This window comes from Triticum aestivum, chromosome 1B (genome assembly GCF_018294505.1).
Source record: "Triticum aestivum cultivar Chinese Spring chromosome 1B, IWGSC CS RefSeq v2.1, whole genome shotgun sequence".
Lineage (NCBI taxonomy): Eukaryota > Viridiplantae > Streptophyta > Magnoliopsida > Poales > Poaceae > Triticum > Triticum aestivum.
The window spans coordinates 161,029,381-161,041,217 of NC_057795.1; positions in this window are offsets into that span (position 1 = coordinate 161,029,381).

Sequence of the window (11,837 nt, forward strand, 5' to 3'; positions counted from 1 at the left end):
AAATATTTTGGATCCCATCAAAATGTGGGAAATTTTATTGAATTCTGTTTTGAGCGGTTGGTTGAAATTATTAATCATTGTCCTAGCTAGAAAATGGGTTGTACTTTTAACAAACTATAAATATGTTGTAGTAAATTCCATTGATATTCAAAAATGAGATGTACATTCTTACAAATTGCAAATTGGCTATATGTTCTCTGCCACACACTTGTGGGCCTACTAAGTTGACGCACCCCCTAAAAAAAACTAAGTTGACACGTATGGAAGGCTTTGTCAACTTATACTCAACACACGGTTCTAGCAGCAGTGGTCGTTTGATGTCCATCCAATGGATGTCATGCTTCTTCTTGAATCTCGTATATTCTTGCTTCAGCCGCCTAAAAAATGATTCCTCCCCTGACATCTGGGGCGCACCGTTTTGGAAGCTGACCTGTGGGCCTACTAAGTTGATGTGTACTAAGGGCTTTGTCAACTTAGTCAATATAAACGATTCTAGCTACAGTGACCGTACGATGTCCATCCAACGGCCGTCGTGCTTCTTCAACCTCTGGTCTTCTTGCTCCAGCCGCCCAAACCAGTGTCGGCCATGCCACCTGCTCCTGCCTCTCATGTCCGGTTGTGCTGCCATTGCTGGCCATGCCATCCCTCTATACTCACCCACACCTCCTGTTATTCTCCGGCGACGGCAGCCTCACACTGCAGCCGAAGCAGTCAACCCATGTACTCCCCTCCGCGTGGGCATCCACTGCTGCGTCTTCCCCGGCTCCGTGTCGTTCCCTTCCTAGGCCTTGTCGTCCTCCACCGCCTTGGTGCTCTCGGCGCGATGTGGTCAATGTGGTCAAACGAAGGACAGCCATCGGAAGAGGACTTTAGGCGGTGAGGCTGACAGCTGGACCCACCAGCAACATCTTCGAACACAAGGAGGTGTCTCCTTATTACTCGCCAAATAAAAATGTTTCCTCCCTCTGACAGCTGGGACCGACCAGCTATATCTTCGCACGCAAGGAAGTGTGTCCTTATCCTCCCTGACCGCTGGGACCCACCTGGTCAAAGCGTACATAGCATTGTCATTCTGGTCGCGAACGTGTACGTACATACTGGTCGATCGGTCTGTCTGCAAGCTGCAGCGATGAACCGTGGCCGAGTAAGGAAAGGCACGTGTCATAGTATAAGCGCGCACGTGTCATAGTAGAGGCGCGCACGTAGCATGTCATGCAGTCCCGTTAATATCATGTACACGTACATACAGCTAGGGTGCAAGAAAGTAAATACGGCCATGTACGTACATACGGGCGGGGTCTCGAACGCCTACTCGTGCATACGTACGACCAGGTCTCGTGTACATGGAGAGACAGCGACGACGTCCTTTTCATCGGCAGCCAACCGGCTGGGTCGGCACGGAGAAACTATGTTGTGTTCATCGGGAGCCAACCGGCTTGGACGGAACAGCTGACCGAAACGAGGCCTGGCATGCCGCAGAACGGAGGAAACAACCTTCTGTTCGACCGGCCATGGCCGAAACGGGATCTTGTTCATCGGGAAGGGTCTGGCATACCGCAAAACGGAGGAAACAGACTTCTCTTGGATCTCCTATTGTCGAAATGGGGTCCTGTTGATCGGGAGGGGTGTGGTGTACCGCAAGACAAAGGAAACAGACTTCTGTTGGAGAGCTACGGTCGAAACAGGGGTCCTGTTCATTGGGAGGGGTGTGGCGTACCACAAAACGGGACTCCACGGGCTAATGTTCATCTCCACCGTCGACCTCCTCCAGCCTCCACGGGCTATTGTTCATCCACCGTCAACCTCCTCCAGCCTCCACCTGCGACTGTTCATCCATGGGCTCCTGTTCATCCAGCCTTCACCGCTCCTCCACCGGCTACTGTTCAACCAGCCCTCTCCACGGGGTCCTATTCAACCACCCCTCCAAGGGATACTATTCATCCAGACCTCCACCAGCTACTGTTCAACCAGCCCTCCACGAGGTCCTGTTCATCCAGCCCTACACGGGGTCCTGTGTTGGGAACGTAGTAATAATTCAAAAAAATCCTACGTGTCACCAATCTAGGAAATGCTAGAAACGAGAGAGAGGGAGTGCATCTTCATACCCTTGAAGATCGCTAAGCGGAAGCATTACAAGAACGCGGTTGATGGAGTCATACTCGTGGCTATTCAAATCGCGGAATATCCGATCCAAGCGTCAAACGGACGGCGCCTCTGTGTTCAACACACGTACAGCCTAGGGATGTCTCCTCCTTGATCCAGCAATGGGAGAGGAGAAGTTGAGGGAGACCTCCGGCAGCATGACGGCGTGGTGGTGGAGCTCGTGGTTCTCTGTTAGAGCTTTGCTACGCTCAACGGAGGAGGAGGAGGAGGAGGAGTTGGAGGGGGAGGGTTGCGCCAGGGGCAAGGGGTATAGCTCCCATGCACCTCCCCACTATATATAGGGGTGGAGGGGGCTGGTTTCTTGCCCTCCAAGTCCATTGGGGCGTTAGCAAAGGTGGGACAAAAAATCCCATTCTTTCCCTTCCCCATCGATTGCTATCCCCTTTTTTAGGGATCTTGATCTTATCCCTTCGGTATATGATATTATTCCTTCTAAGGGGGGATCTTGGTGCACCTTGACCAGGGGTGTGGGGCCTTTCCCCCACTACCCACGTTTATGTGGGTCCCCCCATGCAGGTAGGCCCCACTCCAGAACCTTCTAGAACCTTCCTAGTACAATACCAAAAAATTCCGAACATTTTCCGGTGGCCAAAGTAGGACTTCACATATATAAATCTTTACCTCTGAACCATTTCGGAACTCCACACAATGTCTGGGATCTCATCCGAGACTCCAAACAACTTTCGATATCCACATACAATTCCCATTACAACTCTAGCGTCACCGAACCTTAAGTGTGTAAATCCTACGGGTTCGGGAACCATGCAGACATGACCGAGATGCCTCCCCAGCCAATAACCAATAGCGGGATCTGGATACCCATATTGGCTCCCAAATGTTCCAGGATGATCTCATTGGATGAACCACGGTGTCGGGATTCCTGTATACAATTCCCTTTGTCCATCGGTATGTTACTTGCCCGAGATTCGATCGTCGGTATCCCTATACCTTGTTCAATCTTGTTACCGGCAAGTCTCTTTACTCATTCCATAATGCATGATCCCATGGCTAAATCCTTAGTCACATTGAGCTCATGATGCATTACCCAGTGGGACCAGAGATACCTCTCCGTCATAAGGAGTGACAAATCCCAGTCTCGATTCATGCCAACATGTAGTGCACCTTTATAGCCACCTAGTTATGTTGTGAAGTTTGATACACCCAAAGCATTCCTACGGTATCCGGGAATTGCACAATCTCATGGTCTAAGGAAATGATACTTGACATTAGAAAAGCTTTAGCAAACGAACTACACAATCTTGTGCTATGCTTAGGGTTGGGTCTTGTCCATCACATCATTCTCCTAATGATGTGATCCCATTATCAATGACATCCAATGTCCATGGTCAGGAAACCACAACCATCTATTGATCAACGAGCTAGTCAACTAGAGGCTCACTAGGGACATGTTGTGGTCTATGTATTCACACATGTATTTCGGTTTCCGGTTAATACAATTATAGCATGAACAATAGACAATTATCATGAACAAGGAAATATAATAATAACCATTTTATTATTGCCTCTAGGGCATATTTCCAATAGTCTCACACTTGCACTAGAGTCAATAATATAGTTGCATTGTGGTGAATTAAACACCCATAGATTTCTGGTGTTGATCATGTTTTGCTTGTGGAAGAGGTTTAGTCAACGGATCTATGACATTCAGATCTGTATGTACTTTACAAATATCACATGTGGATGCCGCCATGATGCTTTGCTTGCAACTGCACTAGCTGACTGCCCCACCATTCAAAATATACGTGTATCCAGTTTGTGACTTGGAGTCATCCAAATCTGTGTCGAAGCTAGTATCGATGTAACCCTTTATGACGAGCTCTTCGGCACCTCCATAAACGAGAAACATATCCTTAGTCCTTTTCAGGTACTTACGGATATTCTTGACCGCTGTCCAGTGTTCCATTCTGGGATCACTTTGGTACCTCCCAACAAACTCATGGCAAGGTTCACATCAGGTCTGGGACACAGCATGGCATACATAATAGAGCCTATGGCTGAGGCATAGGGGATGACACTCATCTTTTCTCTATCTTATGCCGAGGTCGGGCATTGAGCTGCGCTCAATCTCACACCTTGCAATATAGGTAAGAACCCCTTCTTGGGCTGATCCATATTGAACTTCTTCAATATCTTGTCAAGGTATGTGCTTTGTGATAGACAAATGAGACGTCTCAATCTATCTCTATAGATATTGATGCCTAATATGTAAGCAGCTTCTCCAAGGTCCTTCATTGAAAAACACTTATTCAAGTAGGCTATGCTTTCCAAAAGTTCTATATCATTTCCCATCAACAATATGTCATCCATATATAATATGTGAAATGCTACAGAGCTCCCGCTCACTTTCTTGTAAATACATGCTTCTCCATAAGTCTGTATAAACCCAAACGCTTTGATCACATCATTAAAGCGAATGTTCCAACTCCGAGATGCTTGCACCAGCCGATAGATGGAGCGCTGGAGCTTGCATACCTTGTCAGCATTCTTAGGATCGACAAAACCTTCCAGTTGCATCATATACAATTCTTCCTTAAGAAAACCGTTAAGGAATGCCGTTTTGACGTCCATTTGCCAGATCTCATAATCATAGAATGCGGCAATTGCTAACATGATTTGGATGGACTTCAACATCACTACAGGTGAGAAGGTCTCATCATAGTCAACTCCTTGAACTTGTCGATAACCCTTAGCGACAAGCCGAGCCTTATAGATGGTCACATTGCCATCCGCGTCAGTCTTCTTCTTACAAATACACTTATTCTCTATGGCTTGCCAATCATCAGGCAAGTCCGTCAAAGTCCATACTTTGTTTTCATACATGGATCCTATCTCGGATTTCATGGCTTCAAGCCATTTGTTGGAATCCGGGCCCGCCATCGCTTCTTCATAGTTTGAAAGTTCACTGTTGTCTAACAACATGATTTCTGGGACAGGGGTGCCGTACCACTCTGGTGCGAAATGCGTCCTTGTGGACCTATGAAGTTCAGTAGTAACTTGATCCGAAGTTTTGTGGTCATCATCATTAACTTCCTCTCTAGTCGGTGCAGGCACCACAGAAACATCTTCATGTGCCGCACTACTCTCCGGTTCAAGAGGGGGTACCTCATCAAGTTCTACTTTCCTCCCACTTACTTCTTTCGAGAGAAACTCTTTCTCCAGAAAGGATCCATTCTTGGCAACAAAGATCTTGCCTTCAGATCTGAGGTAGAAGGTATGCCCAATAGTTTCCTTAGGGTATCCTATGGAGACGGATTTTCCGATTTGGGTTTGAGCTTTTTAGGTTGAAGTTTCTTGACATATGCATCACATCCCCAAACTTTCAGAAATGGCAGCTTAGGTTTCTTCCCAAACCATAATTCATACGGTGTCATCTCAACGGATTTAGACTGTGCCCTATTTAAAGTGAATGCGGTTGTCTCTAAAGCATAACCCCAAAATGATAGTGGTAGATCGGTAAGAGACATCATAGATCGCACCATATCCAATAGAGTGCGATTACGACGTTCGGACACACCATTACGTTAAGGTGTTCCAGGCGGCGTGAGTTGTGAAACAATTCCACATTTCCTTAAGTGTGTGCCAAACTCGTGACTCAAGTATTCTCCTCCATGATCTGATCGTAAGAACTTTATTTTCCTGTCACGTTGATTCTCTACCTTGCTCTTAAATTCCTTGAACTTTTCAAAGGTCTCGGACTTGTGTTTCATTAAGTAGATATACCCATATCTACTTAAGTCATCAGTGAGGGTGTGAACAAAACGATAGCCACCGCGAGCCTCAACGCTCATTGGATAACATACATCAGTATGTATTATTTCCAACAAGTTGGTTGCTCACTCCATTGTTCTGGAGAATGGAGTCTTGGTCATTTTTCCCATGAGGCATGGTTTGCATGTGTCAAATGATTCATAATCAAGAGACTCCAAAAGTCCATCTGCATGGTGTTTCTTCATGCGTTTGACACCAATGTGACCAAGGCGGTAGTGCCACAAGTATGTGGGACTATCATTATCAACCTTACATCTTTTAGCATTCACACTATGAATATGTGTAACATCACGTTTGAGATTCAATAAAAATTAACCATTGCCAGCGGGGCATGACCATAAAACATATCTCTCATATAAATAGAACAACCATTATTCTCGGATTTAAATGAGTAGACATCTCGCATTAAACGAGATCTAGTGTAACATCCCAAATTTTCAATTTGGAATGTTATACATTAGGATATCATTGCATATCATATTTTATTGCATTTTGGTTGATCCTAGAAATTCTAAGAAACTCAAGGACCCACGGAGAGAGTTGGGGATTTCGTTATTTTCATATTTGAGTTTTTCTCAGATTTTGAAAAGAGGATCATTTGGTTTTAACTATTTTTCTATTCGAATATTTCTAATATGAAAATAAAAGAGAGGGGATAAAATGAATTCTCCAAATAAAATAAATATTGGAGGAAAAATATTAAAATCAAATAAGAATTTTATTTCGAGTTTTATTGCTATTTTATTTGAATAAGGAAAAAATAGGTTTTTCAAAATTGCATTAAAGGCCCAAATAAATGTTCACTTTGTCCGCAATATTATTAGAGGGCCATGAAAATTTAGTTCAGGAATTTTGGACTCTATTTAGTATTTCTTTTATTAGTTTTTCTGCGTCAGGATTTATTTAAAAAAAAGTGGAACCGACTTACCGGGTCGTGTCCGACCTGGACACTGCGCTCGGCCGGCCTTATAAGCCGGGGGCCCGACCCCGCCGCTAGCCCAGCCCCGCCCCACCGAAACCCTAGCCCCCTCGCGCCGCGAGAGCCCGCCGCCGCCCTGCGGAGCCACCGCCATCCGCCGCCGCCACCCCGTCGCCCCGCCGCCGACCCCGCCGCCCGTCGCCGCCGCTGCCGATCGCCGGAGCCGTCATCGTCTCGCTGCCGATCCCGTGGCTGAGGTAGCTATCGCCGGTGTACTGTTTTTCATGGAGAACCGATCGGTTTTTTTTTTGAAACCCTAGATCTAGTTTTTTCCAGATCGGTTCGTTTTTTTTGTTTAGTTAAATAGAGGAACTTCGTTTGTATGTTCATTTTAACAAATGTTGTTCGTCCGTTAGCCGCAGACAGCGAACGTTCGTTCGTTAGCCTGTTCGTCGCGTTTTATTTTCCAGGGTATTTGCGCGATTATTTTTGATCGTGATTTCTGCCCTGATCTTCGTTTTAGTTTATCTTTTCGCTCGTTTATCCGATTCAGGTGAAACAACGCCTATTTCTTCGTCTCGAAGCCCTCTTTCTGTTTAACCAACTTGAATAAGATTTTGGTACTGTAAAATTTGACTTTAGTCCAGATTAGTAAACGATTCTTATTTCTTTTGTAGTTTGAGTTTCGTTACTCCGATTGATTTGTTTCTTGTTGCAAACCGGAGTTCTTTAGTTGAAATTTCTGGTTAGATCTCTTATTTGAGTTTTACCCATGCTTCTAGTTGAGTGCTTATGTATGTTATTGTTTGTTTGCGATAGAATACCCGGAGTGCGAATCATGCTAATACGAGTCTCTAAGTTTTGCGGATCATCAGCAAGGCAAGTGACACTTTGATCATACTTTTTATTACCCAGTTTTTATGCATTAGTCTCAACCCTCAAACATTGCATGGTTAGGATTTGAATAACATCTGGGTTTGGGAAGTAGATGATGAGGTAGAACCTATTGTCCTTTTATTATCAAACCTTTGGGAGTTACTTCTACGTTATGCTTAGGGTTGCTATGCTACGCTCGTTGACATGGATTGGGTGAGTGTATCAATGACAGATGTGAGTATTGTTAAATAATGGTTAACTTAAGGTGGCTACTTAAATACACATATGGGTGGATTGGTTGAGGCATCCTGGAGTACCCAGTGGTTGTCAGGGCACCTGGAGAATCCTGTGTTGTCCTAGGATATCTCGGAGTACCCGTGTGATTATCCTACGGTTCGCCACCCAGGCTCAAAGGGATCATAAGATTATTCATGCTAGAAACTTCCGTGTGCAGCCACAAGCCAATATGGGCTCTGGCATAGTTGAGTAAGTCGCGTGAGCTCTTGAAGAGGTAGACTAGCTGATGTAGTGGGTTGTAGGTGGTACTGTCTACCTAGAGTAGAGAGTTAATGCTTCAGAAAGGCTATGTCTCGATCCTCCGATCATGGATGTGTTCGAGTCTTGTGGGGAAATGTGCGCAAACCTCTGCAGAGTGTATAAACTAATCATGGTTAGCCGTGTCCCCGGTTATGGACATCTTGAGTAACTGGTTCTTGGATTATCATGTTGATCTCATCACTCTAAATTTATTTGATTGGGTTTAATGATGATGCTTAATTGGGATTGAGTTTGAGGAACCTTCTCAATGTTTAACAACCACCATGATAGTTAAAAAAATTTATTCCTTTGTTGTAGGGAAAAATTGGCTTTATGCAAAACTGTAACCATAGAGCTTTCCACCAGCCATAAATGCATGTAGTGATAGCATTCATTCTGTTCATTACTCTATGTGTTACATTGCCAGCATATTCCATGTGCTGAGCCGTTTCGGGCTGCAACATTTCATGTTGCAAACTTTTTAGACGACGAGTAAGGTGCCATAGGTCGTTTTCGTTCACTCAGCTATGCCGTTGTAGTTGATGGACTCACTTTATCTTCCAAGCCTTCCGCGGTTATCGTTTTTAGATGGCCTTAAGCCATATTATTGTAATAAGTTCTCTTTTGAGACATTCGATGTAATAAGTGTCTGATTGAAACTCTGTTATAAATCCTCAAGTACTGTGCGTGTCAGCATTACCGATCTAGGGATGACACTGATGCACAGAGACTAGATTGTTTGAGGTCTGGTTTCTACAAGATGGTATTAGAGCACACGTTGACTGTAGGACACGACCACTAAGATAAAACCATAGGTCACTACTCTCTTCTCATTTCTGACTCCTCTCCTTTTCTACTCTATAGGATGGCGGACTCAAGGAACAAGTTTACACAACCGGATTAAGACACTCCTTTTGGACGACACTTGAAGGAAGTTACTAGGTACCTAAACATAGGAATACCAAGCTTCACCGGGACCTACATCGCCACTTCACCAGAAGAGGAGCGTTGGATGATTCGAGTTTAAGTTCCAGGAAGGATGTTCATGCCAGTCACTGATCCCATAGAGTTTTCCTTTGATGCACCAACCTGGAGTCTAGGAAAGAGCATGGCAGCCCACATCACCATGGGACGCATTGGAGAAGTTTACCACAAGGATCTCAAGGATACTATCTACCAGATTTGTGGGTGCCGAGATGAGCAATGGGAGATGATCAGCACCATGAGGGATAAGTCTATTGCAGCTTTCATCCAGGAGTTAAACCAGCACATTTGTCGCTAGGAGAACCAGATGTGCGCAGGCATGATAGATCTGAAGAAGGCCATGACCAGGATCACAGAGCTGGAGGAAGAACTCAAGTCTACATGCGATGGATATGAGGAGGAAATGACGATACTCGTGGAGAAAAATGACGACCTGACAAGGAAGCTAGGAGTATTCATGGGAGACCCCGCGCTATGAGGAGATGACGATGATTCCAAGGACATTTGTTCGGAGGACTACATCATCATCGAAGACACTGACTCGGATCCCGACGATAGCGATGATGACTATCTTGATGAAGCTGGAGCGGATATCATGGAGTCTTCTACCGATTAAAACATCTAGTCGACCACCATATGCGTAGTAGTATTTCCCCATGTATATAGTATAGTCCGAGCACTTTTGTAACGATAATTAGACCGATTGTATGCCCTTGTTTGAATTGATTGAAGTGATTTGATTGTGTTTATCTCATGTGCATATGGGTAGTGTTTCCCTTTAGACCTCATTCTATTCTGTTTTCTCATCTTTTCTAAACCCATCAAATGCCTCTGAGACGTGACACTGGATTTGCTTTCCCACCGGAGCTCACTCAGTTGATCCAGAAGCAGAATACCTTGATGCTACTACTAGTCCAGAATCAGAACCGGGGGAACAACAACAACTGTTGGGGAATGCAGTAATTTCAAAAAAATTCCTACGCACATGCAAGATCATGGTGATGCATAACAACGAGAAGGGAGAGTGTTGTCCACGTACCCTCGTAGACACGTAGCGGAAGCATTATAACAACACGGTTGATGTAGTCGTACGTCTTCACGGCCCGACCAATCAAGCACCGAAACTACGTCACCTCCGAGTTCTAGCACACGTTCAGCTCGATGACGATCCCCGGACTCTGATCCAGCAAAGTGTCGGGGAAGAGTTTCGTCAGCACGACAGCGTGGTGATGATCTTGATGTTCCACCGTCGCAGGGCTTCACCTAAGCACCGCTACAGTATTATCGAGGTGGACTATAGTGGAGGGGGGCACCGCACACGGCTAAGAGATCCAAGGGATCAATTGTTGTTGTGTCTATGGGGTGCCCCCCTGCCCCCGTATATAAAGGAGGAGAGGAGGGCGAGAGGGCCGGCCCCTATGGCGTGCCCTGGAGGAGTCCTACTCCCACCGGGAGTAGGATTCCCCCCTTCCAAGTAGTAGGAGTAGGAGTCAAGGAAGGGGGAGAGGGAAGGGAAGGAAGGAGGGGGCGCAGCCCTTCCCCCTAGTCCAATTCGGACTAGGCCTTGGGGGGCATGCGGCCTGCCCTAGGCAGCCCCTCTCTCTTTCCCGTATGGCCCAATAAGGCCCAATACTTCTCCCCAGCGAATTCCCGTAACTCTCCGGTACTTCGAAAAATACCCGAATCACTCGGAACCTTTCCGAACTCCGAATATAGTCGTCCAATATATCGATCTTTACGTCTCGGCCATTTCGAGACTCCTCGTCATATCCCGGATCTCATCTGGGAGTCCGAACTCCTTCGGTACATCAAAACTCATAAATTCATAATATAACTATCATCGAAACCTTAAGCGTGCGGACCCTACGGGTTCGAGAACAATGTAGACATGACCGAGACATGTCTCCAGTCAATAACCAATAGAGGAACCTGGATGCTCATATTGGCTCCCACCTATTCTATGAAGATCTTTATCGGTCAGACCGCATAACAACATACGTTGTTCCCATTGTCATCGGTATGTTACTTGCCCGAGATTCGATCGTCGGTATCTAATACCTAGTTCAATCTCGTTACCGGCAAGTCTCTTTACTCGTTACGTAATTCATCATTCCGTAACTAACTCATTAGCTACATTGCTTGCAAGGCTTATAGTGATGTGCATTACCGAGTGGGCCCAGAGATACCTCTCCGACAATCGGAGTGACAAATCCTAATCTCGAAATACGCCAACCCAACATGTACCTTCGGAGACACCTGTAGAGCTTCTTTATAATCACCCAGTTACGTTGTGACGTTTGGTAGCACACAAAGTGTTCCTCCGGTAAACGGGAGTTGCATAATATCATAGTCATAGGAACATGTATAAGTCATGAAGAAAGCAGTAGCAACCTACTAAACGATCAAGTGATAAGGCTAACGGAATGGGTCAAGTCAATCACATCATTCTCCTAATGATGTGATCCCGTTAATCAAATGACAACTCTTTTGTCCATGGCTAGGAAACATAACCATCTTTGATAAACGAGCTAGTCAAGTAGAGGCATACTAGTGACACTATGTTTGTCTA